Source organism: Etheostoma spectabile, chromosome 23, assembly GCF_008692095.1.
Source record: "Etheostoma spectabile isolate EspeVRDwgs_2016 chromosome 23, UIUC_Espe_1.0, whole genome shotgun sequence".
Lineage (NCBI taxonomy): Eukaryota > Metazoa > Chordata > Actinopteri > Perciformes > Percidae > Etheostoma > Etheostoma spectabile.
The window spans coordinates 22,918,939-22,939,350 of record NC_045755.1 but is presented as its reverse complement, the minus strand read 5'-3'; the positions used below and the strand labels follow the sequence as shown (position 1 = coordinate 22,939,350).

Sequence of the window (20,412 nt, the reverse complement as noted above, 5' to 3'; positions counted from 1 at the left end):
TTACAGCAGTGTTGCCATCATGACGTTTCTCGGTGAGCGGGAACATCTCAAGGTTGCCACGCTGCACATGTTGTTGCCAGAGCTGCACCTTTAAACGGAATCCGTTCATTTTATCAGTGCTTGTAAGCAGGTTTTCATTTCGGCCTTGCATCCGTGTGTGTTCAGTTCATTCAGATGATGAAATATATCAGCCAGGTATGCCAGCTTTGCACACCACTCATCAGTTGCAAGCAGCTTTGAGTAATCGGACCTCTCGTTTGTCAGAAATACTTTAAGTTCTTCTCGCAGCTCATACACACGGGCCAGCACTTTGCCGCGCGACAGCCACCGGACCTCCGTGTGGAGCAATAAGACCTTATGTTCCGCTCCCATTTCCTCACACAAAGACGCAAATAAGCGACATTTCAAAGGTCGTGTCTTCACAAAGTTCACTATGCGCACAACATCATCCAACACAGGAGCTAGATCTGCTGGTAAGGTCTTTGCAACGAGGGCCTCACGGTGCAAAAAACAGTGTGTAACCATAACATCTGGGTTTCTTTCTTTGACCCTACTTACGAAGCCTTTGATGCGCCCGACCATGGCTGCGGCTCCATCAGTGCAGACACCTGTGCAGTTTTCCCACGTAAGCCCGCTTTTGTCAAGATATTCCGACGTGACCCGAAATATTTCCTCTCCTGATGATTTTTCTGGCAGTGCCTTGCAAAATAGGAAGTTTTCTCTAATGGTTTCTCCATCCACAAAACGCACGTTGGCCAAGAGCTGACAATGTCCACTAATATCCGTCAACTCATCAAGTTGCAAGGCAAAGTTCTTGCTGATGCGCATCTTTTCCAAAACAACAGTTTCGATGTCCGCAGACATGTCATTAATACGTCTGGCAATTGTGTTATCCGAGAGAGGCACTTTAGCTATCTCTTTGGCCGCGTCAGGGCCGAGCATCTCATTTACAATGGCTTTACAAGCTGGCAGTATTAATGTTTCTGCCACAGTGTGGGACTTTTTTGATTTAGCTACGAGTTCAGCAACAAGGTAGCTAGCTTTGAGGGCTCTCTCGTTTAACTTTGTGGTTTTTCTAAAAAAAGTTGCCTGTTTCTCATTGTTTGTACGTAAGCGTACAAAATAGTCCATCGGCTTGTTTTGAACGGAAGGGTGTTTCGTTTGGAGATGGCGTTTAAGCTTGCTTGGCACCATGGCGCTATTGGATAGCTTCTCACCACACACCAAGCACAGCGGCGTCGGTGCTGTCGCATCCCCGGTGAAAGTAAATCCAAATGAAAGATAGCTTTCGCTGTATTGCCTCGAGCTCACCGTCTTGTCTTTTTTCTTTTGACCACTCATACTAGGGCCTTCATCTGGGTCAGAATTTTGTCCAGGGCCCTGTTCGGCATTTGCATTTTTTATTCTCAAAAACTTCTCCATCACTGTCAATTGCTCGTCTTGCTGAGATCCCAAACTGTCACGTGTCGTGCAGCACTAACTTTATTGTCTTTACAGGCATTTATCGCCCTCTGCTGCCACCCACTGAAATAGTAGAGTATTACATTATCTGTTACACTTTATTACATCACAGACACCCAACAATGGTTAATTAGGTGATATTAGATAATTTCCCGCGGCACACCTGACGATCTCTCACGGCACACTAGTGTGCCGCGGCACACTGGTTGAAAATCACTGCCCTAGACCAACGAGCCACGTAAATATGGCTTATTAGCAATTTCCCATCAAGTAAATGTGACCAGTCAGTGACTCGAAAGCCAACCGTTAAGAAGTTTGTTTGGCATGTAGTGTTTTTATGGCTCCACTGCCAGATTGAGCTTTCTGATTATATTGGACTAAAGACTACTTTTGAAGCAAAACATTTTACCAACATTGGAACTTGAATTTTTTGGTCAAAAGTGACAGCAGATAAGCCTAGTTTCCACCATCTATTGGACGACAGACTACTTTTGTCAAAATTAGAAATTTAATATTGGTAAAAAAGAAATGCAGTTTGAAAGAGGAAATGCAGCTTGGATTTGTCACTGACTTGAAAGACTATGGTCAGGTAGATTGTCATGGGATCTTTTCATGGCTCCACTGCCCGATTCAGCTTAACGATCTCATTTGACAACAGGAAGAATTTGATACAAAATATTTTACCAAAACAAAGACTTGATTTTGTCAGTAAAAAGTGAAAGTATAATATAACAGCTCTCCACATGACACACACAGGGACTGTGACTAACATTACGTTTGTTAATATTACCAGACATAAGGCCACGTGGGTTATCTTTGGGCTGCTCTATGGTCTTCTGCAGAAGGATAAGTCCCAGAGTTGGCTCTCTCCAGGTTATTTAAACAACAATCATCCCTGGATGGACTTGAACCGCCATCCTTTCACTTAACAGCCGACTGCGCTGACCTATTGCGCCACAGAGACTGCGCCTGTCTGATGTTTTATGAGCGGGAGCTCGATCTTTAAGCCACAAGCATTTGCTTTATGGCTTTTTGAGGTTGTGCTGCACATGTCTGCTTATTAGATTATCAGGCTATTTTCCTGTTACTCAGAATTTGGGGAAGCTGACTCATGTGGAAATGTAGAAGCTGGACGTGCATTGTATTGTTCTTACATGTCAATTGGATTCTGACTTTCAATTCAAATATTTGGCATCCAAGAAAATTTCAGAACTGATGATGTATCAGTCATTTTGCTGGTGGTTTCTTGGTCACAGCAACAAGCTTGATCATTGACATACAGTTGCACGCCACGTATCACAAAACTGTTGGGTGGGGCCTTATATGTTTGCTTGTATTACATCAAGTGACCTGCATACCAATGACCGCAAAGATTAATATATACATGGCTTGCAGAACTGTACCTTCTAATAGACATAAGACCACTTGGGTTATCTTTGGGCTGCTCTATGGTCTTCTGCAGAAGTGTAAAGACCAGATTTGTCTCTCTCCAGGTTATTTAAGCAACAAACGTCCCTGGGTGGACTTGAACCACCATCCTTTCGGTTAACAGCCGACTGCGCTGACCTATTGCGCCACAGAGACTGCGCCTGTCTGATGGTTTGTGAGCGGTAGCTCGATCTTTAAGCCACAAGCATTTGCTTTATGGCTGTCTGTTAAAACATGAACAGAGACAACTTCTCTTTGTTGAAGCATTATTACAATCAAGCATCAGGATATACATGGGGGGGGGGCTCTGCTATGGCTGTGGTAATAAAAGAAATACATAACATTGTAAAGGCTACCATACACAAGGCATAGGAATCATATATGCTAGTAAATAATAACAATAAACCCAATATCAATTACATTATCTTAATGAGCAAGGACATTTAACAATGGCCATTATATCGAATCAGGCAGGTATAAGCTAGCTAACAGGTGTAACCTAGGTCAGTGATTCCCGAAGTGGGGGTCGCGACCCCCAGGGGGGTCGCGAGCCAGAGAGGGGGGGTCACGAGTTGATTTCCAGAAATAAAATAAAAATGTAAAAACGATTAGAAATAGCATATGTTAGCCATGATTTTAACACAAGATAAAACTAGTGGCTAAATTTAAAATAAAACCAAGCAACTAAATAAAAAGGGAACAGCTGTTTTGATTTTCTTTCTTTCCGAGTAGTGTCTCCAACATTAACACTACAACTGCCGGGATTCCAAAAGTACTGGAACCGACCGCGAGATTCTAAACTCTATAATCTGTCATGATAAATACCTAATTGCAATTTTAATGCAGGTACTGTGTTAGGATATCTTTAGAAAAACGAAATAACACCAAAATGTACAATTTAACGTGTTTAATTATACACTTGAGTTGCCCAGGTGCTTCAATAACTCATATCATGGCGTAGTAGTAAAACGTAATTATTCCATTCACATCTGAAAAATATGGTATGTAAACATGCAAATAACAGTGTCTGCTGCTGTGCGCATTGCTCCTCGGACCGCGTCCCCCCCACCCCGGGGTTCGGACCGCGCCCCGCTCCCTTTCCTCCTCTAAACTCATCTCTCAGCTCCTCTGCCAGTTGCTGCCTGAACTCCCTCCAGACAATGTCCCTGCTGGTGCCCTCCTTGGAGAGGATGTGTGTGATTCCAGCCAGTTTGAGGATGTATAAAGTTGTGTAAACACGTAGGCAGCCACCGGCCATCTAGCTCCGTGTACCGCTCCTTCCACAGAGCGAGCGCCCGGCGCTGCCTTCTGGTCCAGAACGGAGTCCATCCACGCCGTACTCACGGTGGTAGCAGCGTTACCGACCCGGGCTTTACCTTCGGCCCATCGCTGATGCCCACAGTTGTTACTCCAGACCGATTAAAACCAACACCACGAAATACCGAATACTGTATGGCCGAAATAGGTAAAAGGGATTTTTCTTTTTTTTGGCCTAGTGTGTAATGTATATAAAAACTATTTTAAATTAAAATATAGAGCTTTTTAACTTGCTGTGCTCCAAACATACTGCACATCCACCTCATTAGGTGAGATTAAGTTCAAATTAAAGTAATGAGTAAATTACTGTAGAATAATGTCATGGCTGTTGTGTTATTTTGTGTTGTCAATATGCTCATGTTTGGATACGCCTGTAGTGCGTGCGCGGTTGCGCGCAATGTTTATAGTGGGGGGGTGGGGGGTCGCGAGTCACTTGCACCGTTACTTTGGGGGTCGCGGGCTGAAAGTTTTGGGAACCCCTGACCTAGGTAACAAGTGAAGAACACAAACAAGCTAACTTTTAAATTTGCCAGAACTACAGACCAATACAAGAACAGGCTTAAATGAACTGACAACATCAGTTCTAGGACTTACAGTTCTAAAAGACGCACACAATCTCAGTTGATTATCCTCCGGACAACTAGTCTCTTGCTCTTTTCTCTCACAATCACACCTGATATACGACTTTTAGTACAAAACTAAAGTAACAAGCCAATTTCGTAAAATGTAAGGAGTAGAAAGTGCAAATTGTAGTAGACTGCCTCAGTCTGTGGATCCTTATGGAGGAAGCTTGATTGATTGATATACTGCCTTATTTGTACCATAACAGAGATCTAATATTGTATTAAACCAGGTTGGGCAAGTAACCTTTCTGGTTACTTCTTGATAAATAGAGTAAGTAATATCACTCAACGAAAACTACTGCAAAGGCTGGGAATCAAACCCAGGTCAAGTGCTTGGAAGGCAGTTACCTAAAGCACCCTAAGTAAGTAAAAGGATTAATAAAGATAAGTCTTAGTCAATCTCAGAAAACAGTTTTAAAAAACTGAAAATCTTCAGGAGATGTAGCTCAGTGGTAGAGCCCATGCTTTACATGTATGAGGACCTGGCATCTCCAGCAGGTATTATGGTAGAGTCTTTAAAAGAGCTGCAGAAGATATTACCTCCTGTGGTAATCTGACTGGTAGGGTTATAGAACGTAGTGGTAGACTAAGACCTCCTGTGACACAAACTAAGCGGTGTGCTCTTTCTTTTATACCTCAGACTATCAGACAGCACAACAAGCACTTTAAATGCACATGTTTTACAGTCTCTATTTTACTGTATTTATGTACTTAAACTGCAGTATGTTTTTAGTATTATGCTCCAGTTTTTAGAGGTGTTACAGCAGGTATGAGCACTGTAGTTTCCATTTTCATAGATGAAATAAACTGGACATGCTATTAGGTTTACTCTTCAGCAGATGGAAACCTTAAATCCCAGACACTTCCTTTGCTAAACATCCACAGACTGGAAATAGACTCAGTGCTCAAACAAATGATGAGATTTAGCAGAGGATGGTTTCGATCCATCGACCTCTGGGTTATGGGCCCAGCACGCTTCCGCTGCGCCACTCTGCTCTGCTGTTTGGGCTCAAGGGATGGAAAATTCTGTGATTCACATTTTGAGGGAAGGTGGCAACAAAGGTTCTAACAGCTTACGAGTGGCAAAGTTTAACATTTTGTAGACCTTGCAACTTGCGTATCACTCTGCTCAGCCTCCCTGGTCTACTCCAAGGTGGTGGAAAGTAAGCTTCAGCCAATCCTCCGCCAAGTTGCCTGTTATTTGCAGGTAGTGTGGCCGAGTGGTCTAAGGCGCTGGATTAAGGCTCCAGTCTCTCTGGAGGCGTGGGTTCAAATCCCATCAATGCCATTTGCATCTATTACATAGCTGGAAGCCAACCAAGGTGATGTCTTGCAGCTGTGTCATTTGGGCTGAACTTGGTGAAGTAACTAGAATCATCCATCAATTACCTTGCTGAGATTGTTCCTTGTCAACCTGAGGTTAAACAATTGGTGAAACCTACCTTTCCAGCACTTTGGAGTAGAAAATCAAAAAATAATTGTGATAATTAATCGTGATCTCCATATTGATCAAAATAATTGTGATTATCACTTTGGCCATAATCGTGCAGCCCAAAGAGATCTAATGTTTTATCCAACTAACTTGGGCAAGTAACCTTTCTGCTGACTTCTTGTTAACAAAAGCAAGTAACATCACTCAAAGAAAGCTACTGCGATGGCTGGGAATCAAACCCAGGTCAACTGCTTGGAAGGCAGCTATGCTCACCACTATACCACCATCGCTATGCAATACAATGTTCACTTCAAATCTTGTAATACATCTGGGCGTTGAGACTGTGAAGTGCGCTCTATCACTGAGCTACAGCCTCTGATGATTCCGAAAGTCCCTCCAGGGGGTCCTGTGTTATCACATTAACAAGAATGGGAAGTGCATTCATAAACATTGTTGACCTTCAATAGCTCAGTTGGTAGAGCGGAGGCCTGTAGAAGCATAAATCCAATATCCTTAGGTTACTGGCGCAAAGAAGCAGTCTCTTCCAGAGTTTCCCTTCACGGATCAATCAAGTATTTCTGATTCTGATGTAGAGATGGACAGCCGACCCAAAAGCATAATACTTCTTGCCGAGACATAACAAAAAAAAACAGGAAGGGCTCATTTAAAGGTTTTATTGCTTACTTAGCCATATAATTGTAACATTATTTATTAATATAACATTAAAAATAATCCATGTTAGTCATATTTTTTATGTTTTAATTTTTTTAAAAACTATTAAAGAAGATAAGGATAAACAAGATAAAGATAGGATGGCTGAGCGTTCCAAGGCTCTGCTTTCAGGTCGCAGTCTCCACTGGGGGCTTGGATTCAAATCCCACTTCTTACATGAGTTGTTTCCTTCTAGAACTAATTTCAGAGACATGGTATTGGGAAGCTTGAACTCAGCTATTCTCTACATTGTAGTGGATATTAATTTGCGCAAGATACTGAATTGAAAGTACAGCCGCACCTTTTGTGAGGATCTGCATTATCAACCCATGTAAAGTTACCATGTGGACACAGTAGACCTATCTACTGCTGTATTCATTGTTTGTGGCAAATCCTTTAAAACCTTTTCTTGACTTTTCTTGTTCCACATCCTGTGTGAACGCTTAGCTTACTAAATGACTTAAGTTAGCCAGTAATTGTTGTGTGCCTTCAAAAGCATAAGTGTTAATATTATGGAAGAAGCTGCCTGGCAAACCAATGTTGCCTTGTAGATCAGTGGTTCCATGGTGTAATGTTTAGCACTCTGGACTTTGAATCCAGTGATCCGAGTTCAAGTCTCAGTGGAACCTGTTTTTAAGCCAGAGTACTGGTAAAATTAAAAAAATCAACCTGTACACTGTTCACATCTAGGCTAACGGGTAAAATTGCTGTTCGACTGAAAACAGTATGTTGGTAGTGGCATGTTGAGCTGTGACCTGTACTTCATGTTAACTGAAAGGATCTCCAAATTTAGACTTAGTTGAACATATTGAAGATATTTCCACAATGTTTAGGCAAGGCAAGGCAAGGCAGCTTTATTTGTATAGCACATTTCAGCAACAGGGCAATTCAAAGTGCTTTACACAAAATCATTAAAACAGATAAAACACAAGTACAAACAGTTAAAAGTCATAAGCATTAAAAATCAATAAGACACATGAATAGACAGTTAAAAACAAAATAGAAACATTAGGACACATAAAACACAAGAATAAAAGTTACAGTGCAGCATAAGAAATTAAAGAAATGAGCATTAATTTAAAGAAAGGCAGCATCAAAAAGAAAGGTCTTCAGCCTTGATTTAAAAGAACTGAGAGTAGCAGCGGATCTACAGGTTTCTGGGAGTTTATTCCAGATATGAGGAGCATAGAAACTGAAAGCTGCTTCACCCTGTTTAGTTCTGACTCTGGGGACAGAAAGTAGACCTGTCCCAGATGACCTGAGAGGTCTGGGGGGTCATAGTGTAGTAGCAGATCAGAAATGTATTTTGGACCTAAACCGTTAAGGGATTTATAAACTAGCAAGAGTACTTTGAAATCATTCTTTGAGACACAGGAAGCCAGTGTAAAGACTTCAGAACTGGAGTGATGTGATCCAGTCTCTTGGTCTTAGTGAGGACTCGAGCAGCAGCGTCTGAATCAGCTGCAGCTGTCTGATTGATTTTTTAGGGAGACCTGTAAAGACCCCGTTACAGTAGTCAAGTCTACTGAAGATGAAAGCATGGACCAGTTTTTCCAAGTCCTGTTGACAAATAAGTCCTTTAACCCTTGATATGTTCTTTAGGTGATAGTAGGCTGACTTTGTAATTGTCTTAATGTGGCTGTTAAAGTTCAGGTCTGAGTCCATGACTACACCAAGATTTCTGGCTTTGTCTGTTGTTTTTAACATTGTTGTTTGAAGCTGAGCGCAGACTTTTAATCGTTGCTCTTTTTTTCCAAAAACAACTACCTCAGTTTTTCCTTCATTAATTTCAGAAAGTTCTGGCACATCCATCGTTAATTTGTTTGATGCAGTTAGTCAGTTTTTGTATTTGACTATAGTCCCCTGGCGATAAGGTTATGTAAATTTGTGTGTCATCCGCATAACTATGGTAACTTATTTTTTTTTCTCCATTATCTGAGCCAGTGGAAGCATGTAGATGTTAAACAGAAGAGGCCCCAGAATGGAGCCTTGCGGAACTCCGCACGTCATATTTGTACGCTCAGATGTATAATTACCTATTGACACAAAGTAATCCCTATTCTTTAGGTAGGATTCAAACCAGTTTAGTACTAAGCCAGAAAGTCCTACCCAGTTTTCCAATCGGTCTAGTAATATGTCATGGTCGACCGTGTCAAATGCAGCACTGAGATCAAGTAATACTAAGATTGAAATTTTGCCACTATCTGTGTTAAGGTGGATGTCATTAAAGACTTTGACAAGAGCCGTTTCAGTGCTGTGGTGTGGTCGGAAACCCGACTGAAAGGTATCAAAACTGTTGCTTAGTGACAAGAAATGGTTGAGTTGTTAAAAGACTACTTTTTCAATGATTTTACTTAAAAACGGAAGGTTTGATATTGGCCTATAGTTGCTCATTAGTGACTTGTCTAGGTTGTTCTTTTTTAAAAGTGGCTTGATTACTGCAGTTTTCAGGGCCTGTGGAAAGATACCTGAAAGAAGAGATGTGTTCACAATCTGTAGAAGATCAGAAGTCAAACAATTGGAAACATTTTTGAAAAGTCCCGTTGGTAGAATATCAAGGCAACAGGTCGAGGTTTTCAGATGTTGAATAATGTCCTCCAGGTTTGTATGGTTGATTGTGTGAAATTCTGTCATATTGGAACTAGTTTTGCTTGAACACTGTGACAACACATATCCTGAACTTGATATGGAGGCACTGACTGTTTGTCTAATCTTCTGAATTTTGTCTTTGAAGAAGGAGGCAAAGTCATTGCAGGCCTTGGTAGATAAAGTTCAGATGCTACTGGTACTGGAGGGTTTGTTAACCTATCAACAGTAGCAAACAAAGCACGTGAATTATTATTGTTTCTAGAGATAATATCAGAGAAGAAGGACCTTCTTGCATTCCTCAGTTCCAAATTATAAATGCGAAGTCTCTCTTTATAGGTGTTATAATGGACCAGGAGATTTGTTTTTTGCCACCTTCGTTCAGCTTTCCTACACTCTCTTTTTTCTGTTCTCACCAGTAGGACATTTCTCCATGGAGATCTTTTCTTACCAGAGACAACTTTGACCTTAGTGGGAGCAATGGCATCAATAACATTTGTAATTTTACAGTTGAAATTATCTACAAGCTCACTGACTGAGAGCCCAGAGAGGCCGGGTGTGGAGGAGAAAAGCTGAATAAATGTTTCACTGGTGTTTTCAGTGATATACCGTTTTCTGATTATCTTTGTTTGGACACTTTTGGGCACAGAGATAGTGCCGTTAAAGAAAACACAGGAATGATCAGAGAGAGCAACGTCAGTCACCACAACCTTGGAAATGTTCAGACCCTTTGAGACAATCAAGTCCAGAGTGTGCCCCTTATTGTGAGTTGGCTCCGTCACATGCTGAGTCAGTCCATAGTTCTCAAAAACACAACACAGTTCTTTGGTCCCCCTGTCCTGGGGGTTGTCAACATGAATGTTAAAATCACCCGCAATTATTACACAATCAAAGTTAATACAGATTATAGACAGCAGTTCAGTGAAGTCATCAATGAAGGTTGCACAATATTTAGGTGGCCTGTAGATATTTAGAAACATCGCTTGAGGGGAAGATCTTAATTGAAGAGCCCAAATGTCAGTCTATTTCCCATCTAGTAGGCACATGTCTGGACACAGGTGGACAGAAACATTGGTGGATCTTGATTCCCACCACAGGATTTAGCCTGCATTGAACATTGGGGTACAGACTCGGTAAGATGTATTGCCATTGTCAAGCACATTTCCACACTGGTGACTTTCTTCCATGTCCCCATAAACCCATATATTTGGGCTGACAATAGGGAAACCTATCTTTGATAACTATGACCTGGATGACTGAGTACCTAATATAGCATGACATAGTTGATTTACCATATTATTATTTCTGTGAGAGATCCTACTACACGTTGGAATATTCAGTCAGGATGGCTGAGCGGTCCAAGGTGTTGCGTTCAGGTCGCAGTCTCCACTGGAGGTGTAGGTTCGATATTGGGGATATTGTTTTTGTTTTGCTGTTTGTTGTGGTGGTGTAGGGTTGCACAGTCATCAGCACACATTTGCACACCGACTTTCAACAGTACATTCCCTTACCTACTTCACATTCGCTCCTTTGGTTGCTTGGCCATTCTTATGAAATATGGCTGCCAGAAAGGGATGGGGACGAAGATGGTGCATCCTGTTTAATTAGTTACACAGTTAAGCAGTTACACTTATATTCCATGGTCTTCTTTTTGTTTTATTGGTATGTTTATTGAGCTAAATTAGAGGCAATTAGGGTGTTTGTGGGGTTGAGGGTATTCTGGGGTTGTGTAAATAAAGTAGGCAGGACTAGAATATAGCCGATAGATATCAGAGATCCACCCATTACCTTAATTTTTATGCGTTGTACTTTTCCCTTGCCGGGTGAGTTAGGGAAACTGTTACAGCATATCGGAGTATTCTGTCCACCTCCAAACGCGTAGTCTTCTCTTCAAGCAGACTTACTGCCTCCTGGTCTTGTCTTGACCTGGTTACCACTTTCTCATTTGTAGCAGCACATCCAGCTGCAAGAGATTCTCAACAATCTGGAAGAGCTCCATGTTGGAAGGAACAGTGGACTTGAGAAGGCACTGTTGCGGCCGTAGCTGTTGCTCCACGATCCGTGCTGGGCCCTGAAGCGTTCCCCCCCCGTTCTGGTTTGAATGGTGAGTGGTCCACCTGGTGGGCCGAATTCACTGGCTCTATGGGGGTGAGATGTGGATGATCAGCACCAATGAGAAGGAGTGGGCTGGCGTTCTCAAACTGCTGAAGGGAGAGACCTGCCAGGTACTCATACCTCTTCTGCAGACTGACTGGATAGGATTGATCCGCCAAGCCTAGGCGAGCTAAGCCGTTACTCCCAATACTGCTAGTCAGTATACTGTATGTTTAGCTTATACAAGGTTAAAGACAAATTAAGACTTAACAGGACAGCTACCTACTTGAGGAGGTGCTGTGGCTTAGTTGGTTAAAGTTCCTGCAGCAGCATCCTTTTGGTGCAGGGATGAGTATGTCAACCCAACCCCCGTTAAGCTACCCTGACATCAATAAAATACCCACAAGGTGTTTTATTTGCCTAATATCTAATGAAATTAATTAATTAATAAAGGCACAATATTTTCTCCACTACAGGCCTGTGTCTGTTTAACTGCTCCATTTCACTCACCACTGAGTCAGAATTAATGCCCCGCCCACAACACCATCTGATTGGCAGGAAACTTAATTACAAGTCTGTGGATGAAATGAAAATTAAGGAATACTCTGCAACAACAAGGTGCTGCTGGGATTTGAATGAGGGATCTTCTGTTTACTAGACAGGCACTTTAACCAACTAAGCCACAGCACCTCTGGGTGGGAGCCTGGATGCGCGGCTATATTGGAGGAACTCGGTATAAACAACTGAACAGAGTACAGAGCAGTATTGTGCACTTTGGATACTATATGTGAATGTAGCCATGTCTAAACAACAGAAAAACATCCAAGGCATATAGGGAAGGATGATATTTCGAGAAATTACAGTTTATTGGCGGTGCAGATCTTTACGAGTTGGGTCCCCTATTCTTGTATCCATGACGACCCGGTGATTCTTCCTTCAGTTGCATATAGTCAACTAATATCAAATAATCAATTTATTAATTTTTATTACAGCAGCATCGAAGATGTTAAAATCAGGCAGTCAGCGCCCAAAGTGCCTTGGCCTGTAAAGTTCATGTTTATTTCACCTCTGACCTCAGTCTGCATCACATGCACCTGAAACCCCACCCAACAGTGATGTCACAGGGTCCTGGTGTACACCTGGACCACAGTCAGCCTCAAAAAAAATGTTAAAAAGGTTTAAAAGCATTACAAAATGGGTACAATCCATTTCCCTTTTGATATTTATTGGCCCTCAACAGGTCACAACTGGGCAAAATTAAATAATGCTTGTTAATTATTATAATTATTTTGTGTAAAGCACTTTGAATTGCCCTGTTGCTGAAATGTGCTATACAAATAAAGCTGCCTTGCCTTGCCTTGCCTAGCAAAAACAAATATATAAACTCTTTGTAGTGCAGATAATACAATTATTAACTGATAAGTAGGCACTGCTGGGATTTGGACCCAGGATCTCCTGTTTACAAGACAGGCACTTTAACCACTAAGCTACAGCGCCTGAGACAGGTAAAACTGAAGGAGCTCATAAAGTTAAAAACGTTTTTTTACTGAACTTCAGTCTCCATGCCCATACACTTTAACTGTATTTACATGTATAGACTCAATCCTGTATAAAAGCCAGACTTGTTATTAAGTTGGCTGTTAGAGTTTTAAACTTGGTCGAGAGCTTTTTGAATGACAAGTGCAACATGGACACATGTAATGTTATGTACAAAACAACGTTACATGTCACTTTTGTGCTCTAGAAAATCTAAGAATACGTCGCCACATGCAAACACTAAGTTAACTAATAATAAGGCACTGCTGGGATTTGGTCCCAGGATCTCCTGTTTACGAGACAGGCGCTGTGAAGGCTCTGTAAATACACGTTACTCCCAATACAGTCAGTCAGAATACTGTATATTTAGCTTATACAAGGTAAAAGACAAATTAAGACATATTAGTCCATTTTTTTACTAGAGGTGCTGTGGCTTAGATGGTTAAAGTGCCTATCTAGTAAACAGAAGATCCTGGGTTCAAATCCTAGCAGCACCTTGTTGTTGCAAAGATTACCTCTGTTTGCATCCCATCATCATGTCTACCCAATCCCCCTGCTACCCTTTAAACCCTGGTTGCAAATGAAAAAGGCATGTTACAGAAACACTGTATTACCACAGACTTAAGATGATAATTGAAATGCAAGTTTAAGCCACGATATACACAGAGTTCATTCATCAGCCATTTCTGTTCATTTGGCCTAATTATGTTGTTTGTACACTGTGCACGCTGTACACTGCAGCCTCTGCTACCTCTTGCGTAAGCCAGAGCTCAAGGTTGTCTGATCTGGCCTCTTTTGGCAGGTGATTAACCACGCTGGAAACATTACTGGCCCAGTGGCACGGCTCCAACCCTCCGGAGGCTAGGAGGGCCCGTAGCTTGCCCACTAGCTGTGTGGCATTCCTTGATGTTGGCAGGCTCAGGAGGCAGTTATCCACGTAGAAACATCTTTCCACTGATGACCGGACGCTATCTTCAGACGCACAGTGATCTGAGACATGCTTCTGCAAGGCATAGCTAGCGCAGCACGGATTCCCAGGTACTTATACCTCTTATGCTGACTGGCTACTGGATAGGATTGATCCACCAAGCCAAGGCAAGCTGAGCAGAAAGCCCGATCTCCCATACACTTACTATAGACAGTACATACATAGGTTTGTTGTAAAATATTTGAGAATATTGTTTTTATGCTCAGAACACACAAATACACAGTAACAAATATACTTGTCCCACAAAAACAATGTACACAGTGTACAGCCCATTCCCAACCAACACAAAGTTGCACATACACTACGTACAAAACAACAGAAGAATTCACTGTACACAGTTACAGTAAAAAAATGAATAAATAAAATAAAACTACTATGCTGCGTCCTCTCTTCTGTTGCGGTCTGGCCACAGCACCTCATCCACATCACAAGCAATGTGTTCCCGGGCCAAGCAAGCATCAGAATCTTGAGTTAGAGGCGTGGCCTGGGTCTGCAGAGGTGATGGTGGTGGTGGATTAACAACTGCAGCAGTCATGGTAACAACTGGCACGCTGGTGGTCTTACTCCCCTTGGTCAGAGAGTGCCAGAGTTCCTGCCTCTCTTGCAGTTTTCTGGGCTGGTATTTAAAGAGGAGCTGGTGTTTAACAATTTGCTTTGAGGTGCTTTAAATACTGTGTAATATGATGTTTGGTTGACGGGTGGAGCATGCTGTTTGGGCCTTTGGGTCAGCAGAGCAGAGTGGCGCAGCGGAAGAGTGCTGGGCCCATAACCCAAAGGTCGGTAGATTGAAATCACACTCTGTTAATTGCTGTGATCTGTATCAGCATTAAGTCTATGTCCAGACTGTTGCTGTTTAAAAAAACATCTGCCGCTACATCTGTCTGAAGTGAAATGTCTACACCTGCTAAATGATAAACCATTAATGGCATGTAGTGAGGTAATACCTTTTGCAGCTCTTTTAAAGACTCTACCATAATACCTGCTGGAGATGCCAGGTCCTCATACATGTAAAGCATGAGCTCTACCACTGAGCTACATTCCCTGAAGATTTTCAGTTTTTACTTTTTTCCGAGATAGACTTAGACTTATCTTTATTAATCCTTTAGGGATGACTCATCGCAAAGAAATTGAAATATTACGGAACAAAAGAAGAAACCTTGGTAAAACATGTAATGTTAATGTTGTATATGGCTTCAAAACCTGTAAATGTTACTGCAGTGGCTGGAAATCAAACCTGGGCAAAATGATTGCACTGCTACGGTGTAAATCATAGTCGAAAGGTAACACACCTGTTGCCTTTCTGCTGCTCTCTGCTCTGTTGATAAACTTTTTAATTGGTTGGTAGTAGTTACCAGACACGGGCAAAGTGCAAATCGTAGTGCACTGCCTGTGTCTGTTGTTCCTCATGGAGGCAGCTTGTAATACTGATATGCTCCCTTATTTGTACCATAACAGAGATCTAATAATTTATCAAATCAGGTTGGGCGAGTAGCCTTTCTGGCTAATCTTGACAAATAAAGCAAGTACCCACACAATGAAAACTACTGCGATGGCTGGGAATCAAACCCAGGTCAACTGCTTGGAAGGCAGCTATGTTCACCACTATACCACCATCGCTGGGCAATGTAGTGTTCACTGAAAATCTTGTAACACATCTGGGCATTGAGACTCAAAATGGGCTCTATCACTGAGCTACAGCCCCTGAAGATTTTCAGATTCTTTTGACTTTTGTGTGAGATCACGGAATAATAGAAGAAACCTGGGTGGAATATAAAATGATAATGTTGTATATGGCTTCAAAACCTTGTAGTGGCTGGAAATCAAACCATGGCAAAATGCTTGCACTGCTATTGTATAAATCAAAGTTAAAAAGTAACATCACTGAAAAAAAGCTACTGCAATGGCTGAGAATCCATCACAGGTCAACTGCTTGGAAGGCAGCTATGCTCACCACTATACCACCATCACTGGGCAATGCTCCCTGCAATTCTTTCAACACATCTGGACATTGAGATTGATTTTTACATTAATCCCCATGAACACTTTTAGTCCTTTTCCTTCAGAATAAGAGCTTCTGCAGCTCTTTCATAGACTGGACAATAACACTTATTGGAGACGCCGGGGATTGAACCCAGGGCCTCATACATGCAAAGCATGCGCTCTACCACTGAGCTACATCCCCTTATAATTTTCAGATTTTTTTTTTACTTTTTCTGAGATCATTGAATAAGAGAAGAAACCTGGGTGAAGTATGTAATATTTATGTTGTATTTGGTTTCAAAACGTGGCGGTGGCTGGAAATTGAAGCTTGGCTATGGTACAAATCTAGTCAAAAAGTAACACATCTGTTGCCTTTCTGCTGCACAATACAACACTCACTGCAAATCTTGCAACACATCTGGGCATTGAGAAATGCATTAGTGGACATGGGTGGATTCCAGTACCTATGAGATAATACAATATTGTTCATGAAGCCACAAACTATGTAGGGTGATGTTTTAAAGCCCCAGATCCCTAACAGGGAGTATACTTCCTTCAGTGTTCAGTTAATTTTCTGATCGGTTAAGATTTCTATGGGGACCATAGAAATCATGATTGTACTTTTGTTTTTGAATGGTACATGAACATATTTTAAAGAGTGGTTTTATATCTGTGCTGCGAATTTTGACAAACTGTTTTGATCACTTGAGGTATTTCCGTGTAGTCTTTGGTCTTGGACAGTTACCTTTCAATCTAAAACTGTATATCCTATTGTCTCTGGAACAATAGTTGGCAGTTGGAGGAGTAATGGCTCCTTACAGTGAATATGCAAAAGAAGATGTTCACAAATTCAGCCCAGGTAAATGCTCAGCCCATATTCACTCAGACCTAAACCTACTCACTTAATGTTGGTTACAGTATTCTAAAATCAATGCCAGAGAAAAATGATAAAGTGTGATAACATTTTTAATAGTAATATTGGCAGTTTTTAAAAAAAGTATTGGCTTTTTCCTTGCAAAGGTTTTTTTTCCAATAACATTAACAAGCATACCATTAATTAGGGTGCCTGTGTTTGTCACGATGTGGCGATTTTATATTTGCAGGTAGTGTGGCTGAGTGGTCTAAGGTGCTGAATTTAGGCTCTAGTCTCTCTGGAGGTGTGGGTTCAAATCCCACCGCTGCCATTTGCATATTACATAGCTGGAAGCCAACGAATGTGGTTTCTTACTTGTGGTGTCATTTAAGCTGAACTTGGTGAAATAACTAGAATCATCCATCAATCACCTTGCTGAGATTATTCCTTGTTAACCTGAGTTTCAACAATTGGTGAAACCTTCCTTTCCAGCACTTTGGAGTAGAAAATCAACAAATAATAGCGATAGTTAATTGTGATTTCTAATTGTCGTTATCATTTTGGCCATAATCATGCAGCTCAAATAGATTTTATCAAACCAGGTTGGGCAAGTAACCCTTCTGCTGACTTCTTGTTAAAAAAGCAAGTAACATCACTCAAAGAAAGCTACTGCGATGGCTGGGAATCAAACCCAGATCAACTGCTTGGAAGGCAGCTATGCTCACCGCTATACCACCATCACTGGACAATACAATGTTCACTTCAAATCTTGTAATACATCTGGGTATTGAGACTGGAAATGCACTCTATCACTGAAAGCACCTCCAGGGGGGGGTCCTGTGTTATCACAATCACAGGAGTGGGAAGTTCATATAATAACGCTAGCTTTCTTCAATAGCTCAGTTGGTAGAGCGGAGGACTGTAGAGGCATAAAGTTGAAATCCTTAGGTCGCTGGTTCAAATCTGGCTTGAAGGAGAACTTTTTTTCCAGAGTTTCCCTTCAGGGATCAATAAAGAATTTCTGATTCTGATGTAGAGATGGACAGACGACCCAAAAGCATAATACTTCTTGCCGGGACATAACATGATATGAGCGCAGAAATCCTTTTACAACAGGCTTTACGTGAGATTCATGAAACGTTCGTATCACACCAATCAGAGCGTAAGAATGATCGTACATTGATAAATACAGTGGCTGGAAAGCTAAGAAGTGATAGTAGTATTTTGATGAATTTGCGTCACGTATGACACTCTCTTTTCCATCACTTTCAATAAATAAACAAGATTATTCAATCCATGCCTCCACTTCTATGCAAAGTAGTCTCATCCAGGACCTATCGCACCCTAAGCAAGAATCATAAACCCTAGACAATGAACAAGGAGAGTCATGTCCTGCTTGTTTCGTCCGGGAGTTGAACCTGCGATCTCTTACACCCAACGCGAGAGTCATACCCCTAGACCAATGAACTCAGTAAAGCCATTCTCAGCAATTAGCAATTTTCCATCAAGTACATGTGATCAGTCAGTGACTAGAAAGGCAATGTTAAGTAGTTTGTTTGGCATGTAGTGTTTTTATGGCTCCACTGCCAGATTGAGCTTTCTGATTATATTGGACAAAAGACTACTTTGACACAAAACATTTAAAAATGTTTCCATTGTGTGCAGTTGAAGCATGATATGAAAAATTGCCAACGTGCTGTACTACAATTTTGCTTCCTCGTCATCTGTGTTAAATTAACGATAAACTGGACAGTAAATTACGGATTAGGTTTGTAACAGCTCCTGCCTTCAGGGCTTGTCTAGGAGTTTAACCCACAACCTCTCGCACCCAAGTAAGAATCATACGAGCCACTTAAAAACATCTTATTAGCAATTTTCCATCAAGTGAATGTGACTAGTCAGTATCTCGAAAGGCAAAGTAGTCCCATCCAGGACCTAGCGCACCCTAAGCAAAGTTAAACATTTGGTAGACCTTATAACTATCATTATGTGAGCTTCCTTGAAGAGTCTTGAAGGATTCTACTGAAGCAATAATGAGCCAATACCTTGTTAAAAAATGTATCAACACCCTTCACTCTTTGCAATTTTCTCTGACATTTTTTATTTTAGAAAATTGTAACCAGCATTAATGATGGTAGTTCTAGGTCTGTGTGAATGTGGGCCAAGCATTTACCTCGGCTGAACTTGTGAACATCTCTTTGGCATATTCCCAGTCTGATCAAGTCCAGGTGCTGGAAAACCTGTGATTCACGTTTTGAGGGAATGGGATCTGCATGTGCTTTCTTACCAGGAAGTTTCTGGAGGTCCAAATGGCATCTTTGATGGCGGCCAGGGTGAGCCACAGATTTGCAGTTACATGCTGGTACTGTTTCTTTGGCCTGACGGATGGACAGACGACCCAAAAGCATAATACTTCTTGCCAAGACATAACAAGAAACAAAAAAAAGAGTTGGGGAGATAGAGTTAAGCCCTGACAGAATAGAGAACTACAGACAAAAGTTATGAAATAGTGCCAAGTGTGACCAGAAGAATCGGAAAAAAAAATAGAACTTTAAAGTACAAACCTTTTTTCAAGAAATCTTTATTGTGCTCACATTGGCCCTCATTTCTGAAACGTGCATACCGCCTAAAACCGGCGTAAGACGGGCGTACGCCGATTCCTATGCAAAGTTCGGCAATGTATGTGGAGTACATAGGTCTCCACATACATTGTTTTTATAAGATTAAAGACCAAATTGTTAGTTTATACGATTTTTTTATTTTTTTTAAACAAAAAAAACACAACTGATGCTGAAAATACAGTGACTTTCAGGTGGTTGAATACTGGCACAAGCACAGAATGGAAGTTGTGATTCTTTGGTTATTTCTGAGATTGAGACAACAAAAGGCATTTTTAAGGGTGGTAGCAAAACGATGACTCATCACAGTTAAAAAAAACGCCTTCATTGACAATATTGTGTTATCTCATAGGTACAGGAAGCCACTCGTCCTCCAGGAATGCTTTCTTAGCATTTATTTTCAGTCTGTGTTACAAGATTTGCAGTAAACATTGTATTGAACAGCAGAAAGGCAACAGGTGTGTTACTTTTCCACTATGATATACCATAGCAGTGAAATCATTTTGCCCAGGTTTGATTTCAGCCACTGCAGTTGCATTTACAGGTTTTGAAGCCATATACACGTTAACATTACATGTTTTACCAGGTTTTTTCTTTTATTCAGTGAATATTTCATCCCAAAAGGATTAATAAAGATAAGTCTCTCAGAAAAAAGTCAAAAAAATTGAAGATCTCAGGGGATGTAGCTCAGTGGTAGAGCTCATACTTACATGTATGAGGACCTGGCATCTCCAGCAGGTATTATGGTAGCGTCTTTAAAGAGCTGCCAGAAGATATTACCTCCT

The 20,412-nt window shown here is 41.3% G+C and overlaps 1 protein-coding gene, 6 non-coding genes and 1 pseudogene across 7 annotated transcripts in view; 4 read left to right on the top strand and 4 right to left on the bottom strand.

The window, feature by feature from the left end:
- LOC116672880 (NACHT, LRR and PYD domains-containing protein 12) overlaps positions 1–20,412 on the top strand; it is a 769,761-nt gene that overhangs the window by 615,098 nt on the left and 134,251 nt on the right. The gene's annotated exons all lie outside the window — the stretch shown is intronic.
- The window catches only part of LOC116672882 (zinc finger protein 271-like), a 643,109-nt pseudogene that overhangs the window by 578,719 nt on the left and 43,978 nt on the right, over positions 1–20,412 (top strand).
- trnan-guu (transfer RNA asparagine (anticodon GUU)) lies at positions 2,972–3,045 on the bottom strand. Its single transcript has one exon. It is a non-coding gene; the product is annotated as a tRNA-Asn (tRNA).
- trnam-cau (transfer RNA methionine (anticodon CAU)) lies at positions 5,754–5,825 on the bottom strand. Its single transcript has one exon. It is a non-coding gene; the product is annotated as a tRNA-Met (tRNA).
- trnal-aag (transfer RNA leucine (anticodon AAG)) lies at positions 6,036–6,117 on the top strand. Its single transcript has one exon. It is a non-coding gene; the product is annotated as a tRNA-Leu (tRNA).
- On the top strand, positions 7,530–7,601 carry trnaq-uug (transfer RNA glutamine (anticodon UUG)). Its single transcript has one exon. It is a non-coding gene; the product is annotated as a tRNA-Gln (tRNA).
- On the bottom strand, positions 13,077–13,149 carry trnat-ugu (transfer RNA threonine (anticodon UGU)). The gene has a single exon. It is a non-coding gene; the product is annotated as a tRNA-Thr (tRNA).
- trnaa-ugc (transfer RNA alanine (anticodon UGC)) lies at positions 16,287–16,358 on the bottom strand. Its single transcript has one exon. It is a non-coding gene; the product is annotated as a tRNA-Ala (tRNA).